Below are 19,533 nucleotides of genomic sequence, written 5' to 3'. Positions count from 1 at the left end.
CCCCACCGCCACGTCAGGCCCCAGCGGGCACGCCCCGGCCGTGAGCTGACCAGTGGCGGGGTCGACGCCGAGGTCACTCGCGCAGGGCATCTCTAGGCCAGCCGGGGTTCGCACAGGAACAGCGAGGGTTTCTAGAACCACCCTTTCAAACGACCGTGAATTCCTACCCACGTTCTCTTTTCCGCGCTGAGACCCCGGGGACACGCGCCTGTGCTGTAAAATCGGGGGTCTGGCGAGTGCCGCCGCGATGCTGCAGCGATTCCGGCCAGGTGCTAAACACCTGCAGCGGAAAGACGCAGCCGAGAGTCCTGATCCAGAGCGAGAACGCGCACCTCTAGGGGTGGAAAGCTGGGGCTGAAACCTGGTCTGCCCAAGGTTCAGGCTCCCGTTCCGAATTGCACAGTTAAGAAAGGGAAAGAAAGAAGGAGGTGGGAGATCAAAAGGGGATGGGAGGGCAACACTGGGTTAGGAGTAGGGGGCTTACTGGAAAACTCACGAAGGTGTTGGGGCACTTGGGTTCCGTCTTTGTCACTAATTAACCCGGTGACCTACATTAAATCATAACGTGTCCCAGGGCCTCGGTTTTCCCTCTGTAAAATGAAGAGGCCAGACAAGTTTTCTAAAAGCCTCCCAGCTCTAAAATTCTACTTTCAGGCCTAGAGCTGACCTTATACCTAATTAAAAATTTAAAATCCATATTAAAACCCGAGATAGACAAAATAATTAAATGTTTGAACTTCACACAGCCTACCTGTTTATTGAAAGCTTTTGGGCTGGGGTGTGGTTCAGTGGTAGAGCACTTGCCTAGCATTTCCCTGTGTTGGATCTTCAGTGTCAATAAATAAATAAAAGGAAATAAAACAGCACTTGCCAGCAGAACTGTTTACTGTTTTCACATACAATGTGAGTGATATATATAACATTCACCTTCTAGTTGATAGAAATCTCTTAAATTTCAGCCTCCACAAAAGAGCGGTCAGGGTCCTTGCTTATTGCCTGACCAGACTGTCTGCTGTATACACAGTACTAGTTGCTCAGTATTTTCATTCTTTGTATTTGCTCATAAAGGCTCTCCAGAGTAGATCAACACAGTTCTAGCTGAGATGCTGAAGAGGCTGAGAGGAAACCCTGCCAGGAAAAAGAATTACAATTACAGTTTAGTCCCCTCCAAGATACTTAATAACAACCTCCAGAATAAGGATACACAGGAAGAGTTAATCAGGAGCTCCCTACACTACTTCTTATTTGAATAAAGCTTTGGTTTGCAAATTCAACTTGTTGAGTCAATTTTAAGGCCAGTAACACCTCATTTATCTGACATCATAGAAGATTAAGATAGCCCATATAAATGAAAAACTGACTGCTTTAAAGAACTGTCCTCCCACCATATGATGGAAAATATGTTTTCTTAAATACAGCTCTGGAAATTACCTATACTTGGTGATTAAGGTCATTAAAATTATTAACATTATTGTGTCTTATGTCCTCAAAAGTGGTTTTTTTTTTTTTTTGGGGGGGGGGAGTTTACTGGAGATTGAATCTAGGGTGCTCTATCACTGAGCCACATCCCTAGCCCCCACTTCTTAAAATGTTTATTTTGAGAGAGGATCTCACTAAGTTGCCCAGGATGGCCTTGCTGTCCTCCTGCCTCAGTCTCCTGAGTTGCTGGAATTACAGGCATGTACCACTACAACCAGGAAAAGTAGAATCTGTCCCTATAACAAATGGCTTAGAATGCTGCTTTTATTTTCAATTCCTGTCTTTTTGTGTGTGTCTTCTTCCTCACTAATGAGCTGACACTTTTCAGTGCTCCCACCAAACAGCCTGCTTCTCCTTCTCTCTCTCTCTCTCTCTCTCTCTCTCTCTCTCTCTCTCTCTCTCTCTTTCTTTTAAATGTTTGTATGCCATACAAATTTAGACACAGATAAACTTCTATTATTTAGACTCTGAGGTTTTGAGTAAAGATCTTTGGGTAGGGTTTTCCTGTAGATAAAGTACATGCATTCTTGTGGCATGTGATATTATGTCATTTGTGATATTATGAGTATTTGAACTTTATGGATATGTAGACTCTGGAGAAGGTATACATGAGGATGAATCTCAAAGTTTAGGAATTAGATCAGTACATACTACCCTCTACAATTGAAGTTAGGAAGTATCAACAATACAATAAACAAAACAATATCAAAATCTAGCAACAGGGACTAGAGTGGTGGCTCAAGGGTAGAGCGTCTGCCTAGCACTAGGTTCAATTAAATTAAAAAAAAAAAAATCTACCAACCCTGGCCTACCACTCCTGTGAGGCAATAGAATGTAAAAAGCCAAATGGTAATCCCATTCTCCAAATCCCCTCTTCCACTCCAGTTAAGAATGGCTACATTTTTACCCAATGTCTTTCAAAGCAAAAAGGCCTCACACCTGTGGATAGAATAACTTGGGTCACCAGAAAGCCTGTGCTACTACAAAAGGATTCACCATGCCCTGAATAAAACATCCTATAATAGGTGTCATTTACTGAAATTTAGTCCCAAAGCCCCACAAATGACATTTGTTATTTCCTTTTACCTTCACAACCACTTAATGAGAAAAGAATTACTGTTCCCCATTTTACAGAACACAGTCCAAAATCTTGCCCTAGCTATACAGAAATAGTATTCAAACGTATAACTATCTGACCCCACTAAGTGTGCTGTCACATGCCTACAATCCTGACTACTCAGAAGGGTAAGGAAGGAGGATCAAAAGTTTGAGGCCTGCTTGAGCAACTTGGTGAAACCCTGTCTCAAAATAAAAAAGGACAGGGAATGTGGCTCAGTGGTAGAGCACCTGTGGGTTCAATCCTCAGTACCATGGAGGGGGGGCGGGGCAGAATAAACCAACCTGCCTGGCTCCAAAACCTGCAACTCTTACCATTATGCCTGAGTTTCCAACTCCATGTTTATCAAGCATGTTTGTTTCTTCTCCCTCCCTCTCTTCCTCCCTCACTTCCTTCCTTCTTTCCTCCCCCCCCCCCCGCCCCCGTCTCTCCTTTTTGCAGTAGTGGGGATAAACGCAGGATCTTGCACATGCTAGGCAAGCTCTCTACCATTAAGCTACATACATCCCCAGACCTATGCATGTTTTGTTATTGTTGTTGTTTGTTTGTTTTGGTACTGGGGATTGAACTCAGGGGTACTCAACCACTGAGCCACATCCCCAGCCCTACTTTGTATTTTATTTAGAGACAGGGTTTCACTGAGTTGCTTAGTGCCTCACCATGGCTGAGGCTGGCTTTGAATTGACAATCCTCCTGTCTCAGCCTCCCAAGCTGCTGGAATTACAAGCATGAGCCAAGGCGCCTGGCCTAGCAAGTTTTTTTTTAAGCAATTAATTTGCAAACCTAAAGGGTGGAGTTTTTTGACAAGGCATTTTGATTCAGGTCACCAAAAGAATATCCCACAATGCAAATTTGTGGAATTTTCCTGCAAGCTTGAGGAATATCAACCAATACTTCAGTATATATTCACTTTGGGGAAAAACTGACGCCACCAAGGTCATGAAACTTCAAAACCAAGGATTAGACCCTACCATAGTGATACCTACAAAAGTGATACTCATGGGCTGAGATGTAGCTCAGTTGGTAAAATGCTTGCCTTGCATGCACAAAACCCTGGGTTCATTCAATCCCCAGCACCACAAAAATAATAAGTGATACTCACATGTTCCAGAATAACTCCATCCTAGCTTATAAGGACTGACTGGCCCCAAGACACTAGGAGACTGAAGAAAGAGAAGCAGACAGACAGATCTAGGATTACATAGAGTGCAATTTATTGGAGGACTTAGTAACATAAGCATGGTCCCAGGCAGCAACAAGGCCATGTGGATCCTCACAATTTGGGTCAGATAAAGGGACATACTTATAGTACAGGATAAAAGTGACTTTGGGGCTTGGGATATAGCTCAGTTGGTAGAATGTTTGCCTCATATGCACAAGGCCCTGGGTTCAATCACTGGCAACAAGAAAAAAAAAAGTGACTTTATCCTGGCTGGAATGTACTTTATCTTAAGACAATATCAAAGAGGCATATTCGTGGAGCCAGGGTCTAGTTGTAAAGTTCCGCATATGACTCTAATGATTTTATGTATCATAATTTGCTGGGAAACTATTCAGGAAGAACTGACTAGGATTACTCTGGGGCAATAATTATGATTATGACCCAAGATGGCTGCAGTCATGTTAAGCTGAATCGATACATTTAGGAGTAGTCCAAACAACCTCGAAAAAAGAAATAATAGGAGGACTCAACACATATCTCAATTTCAAAACTTAGTATAGAGCCATAATAATCAGGAAAGTATGGTACTGGCATAAGGACAGACATACAGATCAATGGAACAGATCAGAGAGCCCAGAAAGAAACCTTGACATATATGGTTGACAGAGGCATCAAGAAATTTAAACCTGCTATGACGCACACCTGTAATCCCAGCAACTCGGAAGGCTGGGACAGGAGAATCACAACTTTGAGGCCAACTTCAGCAACTTAGTGAGAACCTGTCTTAAAATTTAAAAAAATTTAAAAAGTGGACTGGAGATGGAGCTCAGTGGTTAAACTCCCTGTGGTTCAATCCCCAATGTTAAAAAAAAAAAAAAGACATTTAAATTGGGAAACAGTAGTCCTTTAAACAAATGGTGTCAGAATAATTGACTATACACACCTAGAGAATAAAGTTGGATGCCCCCCCCAAACTAAACAAAACAATAAATCAAAAGGATCACACAATGCTGGGTGTGGTGGCATACATCTGTAATCCTAGTGACTTAGGAGACCGAAGCAGGAGAACTGTTAAGTTTGAGGCTAGCCTCAGCAATTTAGCAAGATCCACTCACAAAATTAAATTAGAACTGGGGGCTGGGGATATAACTCAGTTAGTAGAGTGCTTGCCTCACATGCACAAGGCCCTGGGTTCAATCCCCAGCACCACTAAATAAATAATAAATAAATAAGAGCTGGGGATATGTCTCAGTGATGGAGCATCCCTTGGTTCAATCTCCAGTACTGCAAATAAATAAATAAACAAATAAAATAAAACAAAGGAAAAATAGATAATTTGAACGTAATCAAAATAGGAGAACGTATTGGAGGCTAAAGCAGGAAGATCACACATTCAAGTCCAGCTTGGAAAACTTAGCTGGACCTTGACTCAAAATTAAAAAATAAAAGGGACTGTGGATGTAGCTCAGTAATACAGTGCCCCTGAATTCAATCCTCAGTGGTGGTGGTGGTGGTGGTGGTGGGGTCAGGGTAGGAAAACTTTGTGTCCCAAAGAATACCAGTAAGAAAGTGAAAAGATGACAAAACATAGAATGAATGGAAATATTTGCAAATCACATAACTAACAAGGGTTTAATCTTCAAAATATATAAAGAGCTCTTACAATTCATCAAAAGGACAAGTAACCGAGTTTAAAAGTAGTCAAAGTTTTCTGAATAGCCATTTCTTCAAAGAAGACATACTAATGGCCAGTATACACAGGTAAAGAAGCCCAAAACATTAGTTGTTAGAAAAATGCAAATCAAAATCATACAGAAATGCACAAAAATATAAATAAATCAAAACCACTTCATATCATTAGGATGGCAATAACAAAAAAGATAAACAATAACAAGTATTGTTGAAGATTTGGATAAATTAGAACCCTCCCACAATTCTGGTGGGACGAATGTAAAATGACGTAGCCATTTTGGAAAACAGCAAAGTTAAACTTAGTTATTATATGACCCAGTGACCCAAGAGAAATGAAAACATATGTCTGGCCTGGCACGGTGGCAGATGCCTGTCATCTCAACAACTTGGGATTCTAAGGTGAGAGGATCACAAGTTCGAAGTCAACTTCAGTAACTTAGTAAAACAGTGTTTTAAAATAATAAATAAAAAGGACTGGGCATGTAGCTCTGTGGTAAAATTCCCCTGGGTTCAATCCAATACCTAATACCCCGCCCCCCCCCCAAAAAAAAAAACACAAAAATTTGACCACAAATGCTCATAGCAGCATCATTATTCATAATAGCCTTAAAATGGAAACAATCTAAATGGATCAACAGTGGTGCATTCATACAATGGAAAACTATATAATTCAGCCATAAAAAGTATTAGATACCAATATAAGGTACAAAACAGATGAACTTTGAAAACATAATGCTTTGTGATAAAAGGCAGATACAAAAGGCTTAAGTGTATAATGCAATGTACTGTACACGAAATTTTCAGAATAAACAAATCTATACAGACAGAAAGTAGATTAGTGGTTGCCTGGGGCCAAATTGGAAATAATGGAATGAAGAATGAGAGTGACTGCTAATAGGCATAGGTTTCTTTGGGGTAATGAACTATTTTAAAATTAGATGATAGGCAAGGGATACACCTCAATGGTAGAACATTTACCTAGCAAATATTCAATCCCCAGTATGTATAAATAAATAAATAGATAGATAGATAGATGGGTAGATAAATTGGATGGTGATTGTACAACTCTGAATATACTAAAATCCACAGAAGTGTGAACTTTGTGGTAAGTAAGTAGTATCTCAACTAGTTGTTTAAAACAAAATGATGAGAGCCAGAGGAGGTAGCATAAACCTAGAATCCCAGTGACTAGGAAGGCTGAGGCAGGAGGATTGCAAGTTCAAAGTCAGACTCAGCAAAAATCGAGGTGTGAAGCAACTCAGCAAAACCCTCTATCTAAATAAAACATAAAATGTGGCTCAGTGGTTAAGTGCCCCTGGGTTCAATTCCTAGTAAAAAAAAAAAAAAAGTGATACCCAGCCAGTAACTTCCAACTTTGTTATAGTATTGTACACATTAAATCCGTATAAGTCTATATGGACACAAATTAAGACAAAAAGGTTGGGCTGGGGTTTTAGCTCAGTTGGTAGAGTGCTTGCCTTGCATGCACAAAGCCTTGGGTTCAATTCCCACCAGCACCAAAAAAAAAAAAAAGACCAAAAAATGTATTTTAATTATATCATAAAATCAGATAAGCAGCCAATAATTTTTAAAAAGCCGAATATTGTTATAGTGGCACTGTTATTTTTCACATTTGACTTGCTGGGTTTGTGATTTTGTTATAATTTACATATACGTGTGTGTGTTTGTGCTTGTGTACTTTACTGAGGATCAAACTCAGGGCACTCTTCCACTGAGCTATACTCCCATCTTTACATGTGTTTAAATTTCTGCCTCACATATAGGTGAGATGCTACACTGGTTATGAAAAGAAAGGATTATTATTCTCATAGAAACACTACTAAAGAGTAATAACAAATACAGAATAAATACTGAACAAATGTGTATATAAACTACCTTCTTGCTCATCTTTGACACTCATTCTCAGGTCGAGGCATGAAAGAAAAATGTTCTTTTACTGACCAGTGATAAGTACTTATAAATGTTAAAGTATGCTTTTTAAACTATTTTACACATTTTATGTAGATCCATAATGTGAATATTTTATGCCCCATTACATTATAGAATAGGATATAATATCCATCTCTGCAGTAATGAAAGGTAGCCTGAACAGCTCAGGTACTTCTCTACTTTAGGGAAAGAATCAGAAAGTAACTCTAGTTAACATGAACTTCACATTAGCTCCCAGGACTTGGGAAATTTCTTTAACTCAGTGAAGAGTTATTAGAACAGGAGTAAAGGATACTACTAGAAAACTCTTTAGACTTCTTCTTTTTAGGTTCTTCTTCAAGCATATTCTATTTGAGAGCGACCTCAAAGATCATTTAGTGCTGGGCGTGGTGGTGCACACCTGTAATCCCAGTGGTTCCAAAGGCTGAGTCAGGAGGATCCCAAGTTTGGGGTCAGCCTTAGCAACTCAGCAAGGACTTAAGCAAGCAACTTAGGAAGACCCTGTCTCAAAATAAAAACCAAAAAAAAAGGCTAGGGATGTGGTTCAGTGGTAAAGCACCTCTGGGTTCAACCCTCAATACCAAAAAAAAAAAAAAAAAATCAAATCATACCATTTTCAAATCTAGAGGCTGCTGATAATAAGAACAACCAAACAATATGTTCAGCCAGGGAGCTATTCTTCAGATTCTTACTCCTAGGCCTATTTAATCAGGGACAGATCTTAGAATCTCCAAGTTTTATCTAGTTGATCCCCTGCTTTTAGCCAGGAATATACTTCAAAGCATGATTCTATTTGACAGTTCAAATCTCACACTGTGAGCTTTTATAAACAGCTGCTTGTCCTAATCTTAAAAATCTTCAGGAAAAAGAAGTTTTGCTGTTATCCTTGATAAAACATCCCTGAGCATCTCATTCCCTCTTTCTGTGCATCTGCTTCTCTTTGGGTAATATAAACACTCCTGGAGAAGTTGCATCTAAATCAAGTTTGGAGTGACCAAGTGCATGAAATGTGGCTGATGTTTTAAAAATGAATTCATTCAGCAAGTATTTAAAGAGTATCTGTTGATGTGTCAAGCACATTGCTGGGTGGTGGGAATAGAACATTGAACAAAATAGACATGGTCCTCTGGTCACATGGCAAATTATTCCATCAAGTAAATAAATACCAACTCACTGATTATTTTTTTATTAATTTTGGTAATATAGTACTTCAGGTACTATAATTGGCATATTTAAAAAAAAAGCATGTATGGGGGCTAGGGATATAGCTTAGTTAATAGAGTGCTTGCCTCACATGCACAAGGGCCTGGATTCAATCCCCAGCACCCCTCCCCCCGCCACACACATACACACACACAAAGCATGTATCTATACCATTAAGCCTAAATTCTGATGGAAACTGTAAACATGTATTTTTCTAATCAACTGGTTTGCTTTATAGGCATTAGAGGCGTTTTATTTCCAGGAGAAACTCATCCCTCTTGTCTTTTTAAAGTTTCAAAATAAGAGAAAACAGCACCTGAGGTCCTAACTTGGTTTTTTTTTTTTTTTTTTTTTTTCTTTCTCTTCCTTTCTTTTTTAAAATAGCCCTGATTATACTTTGGCTGTCATTTTCCCATGGTGTCATTGGCTAGGTTTGACACCACTACTTGGGTCTTAGGAAGACCTTCCGAAACTCATACATTTTTGTTAATAATAAAACAAAGCAGGGCTGGGACTGTAGCTCAGTCACAGAATACGTACCTAGAATGTGCAAGGCCCTGGGCTGGATCTCCCACACAGCAAAACAGTAAAATAAATACACAGAAAACCCCAAATTCTTGCACGCCTGTAATCCCAGCAGCTCGGGAGCCTGAGGCAGGAGGATCATGAGTTCAAAGCCAGCCTCAGCAATAATGAGGCACTAAGCAACTCAGTGAGACCCTGTCTCTAAATAAAATACAAAATAGAGCCAGGGATGTTGTTCAGTGGCCAAGTGCTCCAGAGTTCAATTCCAGTACCGCCTCCACCAAAAATAAATAGATAGATAGATAGATAGATAGATAGATAGATAGATAAATTTCCTTTAACAATTACTATAGTCCTGTCTTTTTTTTTTTTTTTTGCATTACACAACCAATTTTTCTCTTGCCTCATGGATTTCTCTCTTTCTTTCTTTTACTATATTTGCATATTCCATTTGAAAATAATGTGATATTAATCAATTTTTTAAATTATCCTTTTCTTTCCAGCTTTATTGAAGTATAACTGATATGCGAGAAAGGAGTACATAATTAATTAAAATTAACTGGGAGATTTTAAACATGCAGATACCTGCATATTCCCATCCCCACAATGCAGGTAACAAACACATCCATAGCCTTTTTTTTTTTTTTAAAGAGAGAGAGAGAGAGAGAGAAAGAGAATTTTAATATATTTTTTTTTTAGTTCTTGGCGGACACAACATCTTTGTTTGTATGTGGTGCTGAGGATCGAACCTGGGCCACGCGCATGCCAGGCGAGCGCGATACCACTTGAGCCACATCCCCAGCCTCATCCATAGCTTCTTGAAATTTCCTTGTGTCCCTTTGGGATTTTCTTTGGGGTGGTGGAGGAGGTTAAGAAAAGTTACCTTTCTTATTAAGACCATGTTTTGAAGCACTCCTGTTTTATTCAGACACTATCATCTCTTATTTTAAAACATTTGAGGTTTATTGGAATTCTTGGACCTTTGGTTGAGGATGCATATCAATTATAGTTGCTTTCTTGGCACTGAATTCCAAGGTTTTATAGAAGATGAGTAACCACATGCCAACCATGAAAATTAATTCCAGGTTACATAATTGAAAACAAATTTAATTTAAGAGCAGTGGGCTCTTAGAGAGTTTTGCTGAAAATAGACCAGTACAGCCTTTTTCTCTAGTTACCATTAGTGATTAAGTAGTAGTGGCCTTGCATAATCGAAGCAGAAGTAAAGTCTTGCATGGTAACAGGAAAGATACTTGCTTGCTTGTTTTCATTTTTTTTTTCCCCGTACTGGGGATTTAACCCAAAGCACTTTACCACTGAGTCACATCCCCTAGCCCTTTTTATTTTTACTTTGGGATGGGGGTCTCACTAAGTTGCTTAGGACATCAATAAGTTGCTGAGGCTGGCTTTGCACTTGGAATCTTCCTGCCCAGCCTCCCAAGCTGCTGGGATTACAGGTGTGCACCACCACACCTAGCTGAAAGGTGCTTTTCTTAAAATATGCAATTCATAGAAATATTTAGGTCTCATGCATATGTTTCTCATGTATTATAGATATTTGAGAAACATTCCACCTTCCAGAAAGATAGATTATGAGTAAAGATCTCAAAAATATTATGTCAGATGCTTGGGATATAGCTCAGTAATAAGGCATGTCTAGCATGTGTGAGGTCCTAGGTTCAATTCCCAGTACTTGGAGTGGGGGGGGGGGGAGTCTAACATAGCCTAGTAACTCAGGAGACCGAGGCAGAAGGATCACAAGTTCAAGGTTAACCTCAGCAACTTACTGAGACTCTAAACAACCTAGTGAGACCCTGTCTCAAAATTTTAAAACAATAAGAAGGACTGGAGATGTAGCTTAGTGGTAGAGCAACCCCAGGTTCAATCCCCAGTACCAAAATAAACAATCCCCAGTACCAAAATAAACAAACAGTATGCCAGGGAAACAATCAACAAACAAACAAACAAAAACCAAAACATGTCAGGATTGGAGGTAGTTCAGTGGTAGAACACATGCTTCACATGCTCAGGACCCTGGGTTCAGTCTCCAGCACCACACACACACACACACACACACACACAGAAACCCACATCATAGAACTAAATGTGTGAGGCCAGTTTGTCACACACTGATAGCCTGTATTCTATAGTTCTGCCACACCAATAGCCTACTTTCAAGTGATTATTAGTAATAGGATAAAAGAAGAATATCGAATATATAATTGAGTGTTCTTTTTTGTTCCTCCTTTTGATTCTTTATCTCATTGTCTTGTAGGATTGCTGAACTTTCTTCTCATAGTTGGCAATTTTTGGCTAGTAGAATAAAGCCTTCTCTTTGTCTGGCATACATTACCCACCCCGGCTCCTGAAGATGGCTCTCTATGTGTTTCCTTTGCAGACTGTGTACCATTTGGCAAGAACATACTGAGTGATTTGTGTAAATGATAAGAAATGTCAGGCAGGTACCTACTATCTGTTACTCCTTATTCTAGATAACTAAAAGCAACAAGAATCTTTTTCTTCCTTTTTTTTTTTTTCCTTGGTACTGGTGACTGAACCAGGGGGCAGTTTACCACTCAGCCACATCACCAGTCCTTTGTATTTTAGAGACAGATTTCGCTGTGTTGCTTAGGGCCTTGCTAAATTGCTAAGGCTGCCGTTGAACTTGGGATCCTCCTGCCTCAGCCTCCTGAGTTGCTGGGATTACAGGCATGCGCCACTGCACCTGGCTAACAAAAGTCTTTGTGTTCCTCAAACACATGAACTTCCTTGTCTCAGACCTGTTCACCTTCTCTTCCCTTTATCTTACGGACTCTGGAAGCTGTTTCTCCTTCTCCTTCAGGCTTTGCAAAAATGGTTCCTCAGATTAGCAGCTTCCCATGGCTCCCAACTACCTAGTTTGTTTCCTTCTTAACACTGATCATGACCCTATTTATATACTTATTATGTGTCTCTATCCACAAGAAGGAAAGCAACATGAACGGATTCAATCTTGTTCATCTAGCACAGATGGTCCATAAATGTGTACCTTACACTGATTGAACTGTTCACCTGACATTTCTGACAGAAAGAACTGCTTATCCCACCTGGTTTTGAACAAGGCACTGGGACACTCTGTCAGAAGTTTTCAAACTCTACTGATTTGAATATCCCCCCCAAATTTTATGTGATAGAAACTTAATCCTCAAATTCTGATGCTGATGGTATTGAAGATGGAAACTTCAGAAGTAACTGGGCGTAGATGAGGTCATGAGAGTGGGCCCCCCATGATAGTGTTAGTGATTTTATAAGAAGAAGAAAAGAACGTAGTGACTCCAGAGGTTGAGAGGCAGGAGAATAGCAAGTTGAAGGCCAGCTTGGGTAACTTATAGAGAACTTGTCTCAAAATTAAAATTACAAATAGGGCTGGAGGTGAGGCTCAGTGGTGGAGCTTCCTGGGTTAAATCCCCAGTACCAATAAGTAAGTAAATAAATAAATAAGGAAGAGAAAGAGAGACCTGAGCTAACACGTTTGCTCTCTCTCATCTGATGATGCTATAAGTGGACCTTTACTAGATACTGAGCAGACGACAGTGCCATGCTCTGGGCTTCTAGAACCATGTGCTATATAAACCTCTATTTTTATAAATTACCCCAGTCTCAGGTATTTTGTCATAGCAACAGAAAACAGACTATGACACTGTACATTAGAAGAACTTAGAAATTTGCACAGACCCTGCCTAGGACTGATGAGTCTTAGCATCAGTATATTTTAAAATCCATTTTTGTAATAACTTGTGCAGCCCAGATAGGAAAGTACTACTCTAGAGCTGTAGACGTAGCTCACTGGCAGAAACACTCTCTTAGCATATGTGAGACCCTGGGTCCAATCCCAACATTGCAATACAAAAAAAAAAAAAAACAAACCCAACAACAACCAAAATCTAAGTTCATGCCAGAAGTTGACTGGAACCTAATTTCCTCCTCCAATTAGAAAGGGCAAATGACTATAGTAAAATGGAGAGGACCCAGGATTAGAAGGGAAATATCCAAGTTGCAGTCCAGACTTGACCACTAGCCAGCCAAATAAATTATTAGCAATTTAGCATTTTTTTTTTTTTTTTTTGGCTTGTGAAGTGAGAATCATAGCCAGGCTGTACTAGCACATGCCTATAATCCCGGTGATTTGGGAGACTAAAGCAGGAGGACCACAAGTTTGAAGACAGCCTCAGCTATTCAATGAGGCCCTAAGCAAGTTAGCAAGACTCCATTTCAAAAAACAAAAAGGGAGCTGGGGATATAGCTCAGTTGATAGAGTGCTTGCCATGCATACACAAAGTCCTGGGTTCAATCCCTAGCACCACAAAAAATAAAAATAAAAATAAAAATTTTTTTAAAAAGGGGTGGGGATGGACTCAGTGATTTTTACCTTCGGTTCAATCCCTGGTACAAAAAAGAAAGAAAGAAGAATCATAACACCTAAGCTGCCTGTCTTACCTTATTGTTGTTTCTTATCAATAATGTTCACATGTATTCTCTGAAAACACTACATATACAAATGAAAATTACTAGTCTTCTCTCTCTCTCATGCATGAACTTAAAAAAAAAAAAAATCCAGTGGTTACCATGAGTAGAAATATTGACCTAGGATATACTATGTGCCTGGCAAAGTGCTAAATTAAAAAAAAAAAAAAAGGCCCACAATCAATACTTGCTTTGTGATACCCTCTCAGCATGTACCCACCAGTAGGGAAACTGAACCCGTTAGACTAGAAGAGTAGGCAAGATCAACATACAGGGAAAGCAATTTCCTTTACAGCAGGAGAAACACAGCTCAGCCAAGTGCAGGATCATTTAAAAATCCATTTATTCATTCCCGCTGGGTGCTATGTCACATGCCTACAATCCCAGCTACTCTGGAGTCTGAGGCAGGTGGACTGCAAGTTCAAGACCAGTCTGGGCAACTTAACAAGACCCTGTTTCAAAATATAAACAACAAAAAAATAGGACTGGGGGACATAGCTCAGTGGTAGAGGACCACAGGTTTTAATCCCTAGTACCAAAGAAAAAACTCCATTTAATCATTCCCCAAAGTCTATTTCTACCTCCAGATCTAAAGTTCTTTCATTTCCAAGGAAGAAATCCAAGCCACAGAAAGGACTATTTAAATTCAGACACTCTCTTATCAGTCAAGATTAGGGCAACAAACTTGAACAGATATGAGTTCCACTCAAGGCATTTCCAGTAGATAAGAGGATCTGGGAAGCAGAAATTGAAAGCAGTCTGACAGGTGATGGGGACAGCTTAAAACAAGAGATCTCCTGCTGCCTGACTTCTCACAGCTGGAAGCAACTAGCTGGAATATGCTGGGACAGGTATGGGTTGGCATCTTGTGTGGTCAAGGTAAGTTTGCAACCTGACTTAGCCTTTGTTTCCTTATGTATTAGGAAGACAGAGACAAAAAATCCTTTTGCACGGCGAATAACCTGAATCTTGTATACATGAAGTTGTCATGCATTGAGTTATCAATAAATCATAGCTAATTTTTTTGTTTTCTTTTTACAGCTAGTTAGTTGAGGGATCTCCAGATTCATTCAAGTGGCAAGATACCTAGAAGATGCAAGCTACTGTACAATGTTAATGTTTTATTACATCATGTGAACCGGGAAAATTTTTCTTGTCTTTTTTAATATATATAAGAAACAGGGTATTTAGTCTGGCCTTGAACTCCTGGATTCAAGTGTTCCTCCTGCCTCAGCCTTTAAGTTAGACAGGACTATAGACATGCACCACCACCTTGGCTAGGAAGTTTTAGTAGCAAACATGACTGCATTGTTTATAAGCAACATAATACCAGAAAGAAGAACACATCTGTTCGCCAAAACAAAGAGGAAAAAAAAATCATCCAAAATAAGGTATTGCACTAGGTAATGTATCAGAATTTCCCTGTAATTTTGTGCATGTGTGTCTGGTACCAGGAATGGAACCCAGAGCCTTGAGCCTCCAAAGCATATTCTCTACCACCAGCTGCACCCCCAGCCTTTCCTATAATATTTGTTCACTTGACTTACGTCTGGGGTTGGACTACTTGTGGCAATTGTAAGCAGACAAGCAGCATTAGGCAAATGGAGAAAAGCTAATAACACCTTACACTACAGCTGAACAACTAATCCAAAGATTTTCAAACTTTTTTGAAGGCAAGGAAATTCTTTCTTCAAAAAGAATTTATTTTTAAACTCTTGGCACAAGTCCAAGACATTAAAACCAAAAAGCAGAAGCCCCAAAGAGAAAACAGAACAAAGGCTGAGCTGTCCTTCTGTAAGCCCTAGGATCCCCCACCCTTCCCCAGCCCTGGCAGGCATCTCTGAAGACTTCCTGGGCTTACAGGGGCACATTTTGAAAACGTTTAGGTCCAGCCCCCTCTTTCTGCAGAAGAGGAAATTAATGCTCGAGGGAGGGGCCTGAGGGATTCACCGGAAGTTGCACATTCTCTTCCACTCTGACCAAATGTTGGGATGACCCAAATGGTGCTGGTTTCTTCAAAATAACCTATTGGTTTGTATTTTTGAATATGGTTCCCATCATGTTCCACGCTGAAACAAAATTATCTGTTTATGTGAGAGATGACGTATTTAATCCGCACAATGTCTTTAACTATCTTGAATTAGTTGCCAACATTTAAAAGCAGAACATTTTGCCTAAAAAAATGTGGATTTCCAACCTCTTAGGACTTCTAGCAACATGAACTCTCACACTCAAGTTGATAACCAACCCAGAAGCAGAATGAAAGGATGTACTCTTCAGTTGGTCACAGTCCCCACCAGTCCCTAGTGCCTTTCACTTGCTTGTATCCATTCCTGCCTTCTCCCCGTATACATTTGAGTTTGTGACCATGATCTGAAATGGTTATGGTTATAGAAATATTTTGAAGAACTGAACTTGTTGGAACAAAGGTAAATGTAGAATACAGATAGAAAGTAAAATCTAATTTCAAAAATGAGGCAAATGCCATCGTAAGTAATGCAGCTTTCTTGCATTGAATAAGAAGGAAACTTTCAGGATTTCCCAAAGTATTTTTTTCCAAGGTCTTTTATATGAACCATAGGCTACGAGAACTCAAGTCCCAGAATTGCTTGCCTGTTTGCCCCCATTTATATCACTGTCTTCAGGGGAACTCCAAAAACTCTTAGGCCCTCAGGAGATGTATCATTCAAACCAGCCATCAGCCTGTTTCCTGCATCCCAGTACCAGCTCACTCATCACACAAGGATTAGAAAGAACCGGCTGAGAGTCCTGGAAACAACCTCAGGACTGGGCAATGTGGGCACAGCATGAGCAATAGGTGTAATCCTCTCTGTACCCCCAGAATTAAGGGCTGAACCCATGGGTGCTCTACCACTGAGCTACATCCCTGTGATCCTTCTCTGCCTCAGCATTCTGTGTAGCTGGGATTACAGGTGTGTGCCACCATGCTGGACAGTAGTAACTCCCCCACTCTGTCCCATGATATTGGGGATCCAACCCAGAACCTCCCTCATCCAAGGTAAGTACCACTAAGCCAAACCCCCAACAATATTTTAGCATTTTAACCTAAAAATGTATATTGCTAATAGAATTTTGGGGATCATGATCAGCTGATTAAAAAAAAAATTGGAGATACAAAGTACTTACTCCCAAATTATAATGATAGGAGGCTTATTACTCTACCTGAAGGGCCATCGCTATATCACCTCCACTCCTTCAGGACTTAGTTCAAGTGCTACTTTCTCAATGAAGCTTCCCCAATCACTATACATTAAAACTGGGGGCTGGGGATATAGCTCAGTTGGTAGAGTGCTTGCCTTGTATGCACAAGGCCCTGGGATCAATCAATCCCCAGTGCCACAAAAACAAAAAAACTGTGGCCCTCCTCTCTTCACCCCACATTCCTTATTGTATTTACTGCTTTGTTTTCCTTCTTATTACTTAGCACCAGAATATTCTATGTCTTATGTTTTATGTTGTTTAACACTTCTCTTTCTCATCTGGCAGATACTCCATGGGATAAAGATTTATTTTGTTCATCACTACACCCGCCCCCACCATACTAGGAACTGAATCTAGGGGTGCTACCTCCCCAGCCCTTTTTATTGTTTTTACTTTGAGACTGGGTCTCCCTAAATTACCAAGGCTGGCCTCAACCTTGCAATCCTCTTGCCTTAGCCTCCCAAGCAGCTGGGATTACAGGCGTGCACTATCACACCCAGCTCACCACAACATTCTTAGTGCTGCAACAGTTTCTAGCCCACAGTCGGTACTCAATAAAGGTTTGTTAAATAAATGAACTTGTCAGGCCCCCACCCAGGTAACAAGGTGGCAATTATTTCAATTGTTAACAGTCACACACAAAGCAGAACTTCTAGATGGTGACAGTGACTACTTATTTTGAAGCTGGAAGGGTGCTCAGAAGTTTTGATGCTGTCTTTACTTTGTGTGCATATCTTTTGCATGAATACATACATTTAGGAATTTCCTAAATGTTTTCAAGGATGAGACCCAAGGCTACACAGTGAGTTTGTGCAACACGAGAACCCAGGCCTGTGACTTCTCAGGCATTTTTCCTACTCCTCCAAGACTATTCAGCCATTACTAGTTTCTCCAAAACAACCTAATGGCTAAATAAATGAGGCAGAACTTTGGCAAAGGGATCAACTCCCTGAAAATTTTTACCTTCTCAAAGATACCTTTTTTTTCCCCTTCTTTTTGTTTATTTATTGTGATACTGAGGATTGAACCCAGGTCCTCACACTTGTTAGGCAAGTGCTCTCCCACCAAGCTTCATTGCCAGTGCTTCCTTATTTTTTTTTTTTAAATATTTTTATTAGTTGTAGATGGACACAGTATCTTTATTTTATTTATTTGATTTTATGTGGTGCTGAGGGTGGAACCCAGTGCCTCACGTGTGCTAGACTAGATGAGCGTTTTTCCATGGAGCCACAACCCCAGCCCTTCTTCTTTCTTTTTAAAACTCTAAAATAGCAGGGTGTGGTAGCACATGCCTATAACACCAGGGCTCAGGAGGCTGAGGCAGGAGAATCACAAATTGAAGGCCAGCCTCAGCAACTTAGACCCTGAGCAATTTAGGGAGACCCTGTCTCAAAATAAAAAATACAAAAGGGCTGGGGCTATGGCTCAGTGGTTAAGCACCCTTGCGTTCAATCTCCAGTACTTAAAAAAAAAAAAAAAAAAAAAAAACCCAGATAGATAGATGGATGGATAGATGGATAGATAGATAGATAGACAGAACTCTAGAATAGATATAGGGTAGCTTGTCTAGAAAGCAGGATGCTAAATGGGATAACCTTTTTATTTTCCCTCCAAAATGCTGCACTACATCCCCAGTACTGCCCAAAAAAGAAAAAAACCTACACTATAACAGCACCATGAATATAGTGTGGTTTGTGTGTGTTTGTGGCAGTTGCATCATTAACTAGATTATGAGGCTTTCTTCCTTTTCTCTGAGCTAACAAAGATTCCCAGCCCCCACCCCCCACCCCCTCCCCCACCCACCCCCGCCCAAATGTGTGCTGGTAAATGCATGGAATAAGACCTAACTTGAAGAAGCAGAGGACCTTCCTGGCTACTACTTTACTCCATGGTTCTGCTTCCCAGCTGTCCTTTGGGAAATAGCTATTTATCATTATTTTTTGTTGTTGCTTATGTCTTTTTATGATGCTTGAGTTCCCCAAGCAGCACACTTGGGAAACTCTGGTTCATTTCCCAAATACAAGTATCATAAAGGCTGAACTTCTGGTTCAAATGTATTGGCTTGATGCTGTGATCAGAACACAAATAACTGAAGGATCCCAGACCTGTCTGGACTAATGGAGGTGACACATGTGCCATTCCTATTGCACTAAGTGGCTAACATGCTGAGCAGAGATGAGACGTGGGCAAACAGTAGGAAACATACCATTTCTGCACAAGAAAATAACCTACTCAGAAAAGCTTCAATCGCACTTGGAACGAGATAGAGATATCACCAGTGAAAACTTAAGACCCAGAGAACATGTAAAATTAGGTTTCTAACCCCCAGATCAAAGGAGGGTAGCACCCAGACTTCAAGTAATGCCCCTTCTTTGAAGTACTTACTTAGGGAAGTTCAGTCATTTTCTTTCGTTCTTTTTTTTTTTTTGGGGGGGTGGGGGGGTGGGGGAGGAAGTGCTGGGGCTCAAACCCAGAGTCTCATGCATGCTAAGCAGGCATTCTACCTCTGAACTACACCTCCCAGCCCTCATGGATATAGTCTTCAATCCCAGTCTCTATTAAAAATTGAAAACTGGGGCTGGGGTTGTGGCTCAGTGGTAGAGCACTTGCCTAGCACGTGTAAGGCACTGGGTTTGATCCTCAGCACCACATAAAAATAAATAAATGTGTTTTTTAAAAG

General features: G+C 40.3%; 1 protein-coding gene and 1 non-coding gene across 8 annotated transcripts in view; both read right to left on the bottom strand.

Annotated features, from left to right (window-relative positions):
* Chd9 (chromodomain helicase DNA binding protein 9) overlaps positions 1 to 19,533 on the bottom strand; it is a 248,012-nt gene that overhangs the window by 181,247 nt on the left and 47,232 nt on the right. The window lies entirely within an intron of this gene.
* On the bottom strand, positions 19,303 to 19,374 carry Trnaa-agc (transfer RNA alanine (anticodon AGC)). The gene has a single exon. It is a non-coding gene; the product is annotated as a tRNA-Ala (tRNA).

Source organism: Marmota monax, unplaced genomic scaffold, assembly GCF_021218885.2.
Source record: "Marmota monax isolate L192 unplaced genomic scaffold, Marmota_monax_Labrador192_F-V1.1 WCK01_AAM20220418_F8-fsc00024, whole genome shotgun sequence".
NCBI classification, from domain to species: domain Eukaryota; kingdom Metazoa; phylum Chordata; class Mammalia; order Rodentia; family Sciuridae; genus Marmota; species Marmota monax.
Note: the sequence above shows the minus strand (reverse complement) of the source record. Positions and strands in the feature narration are given on the sequence as shown.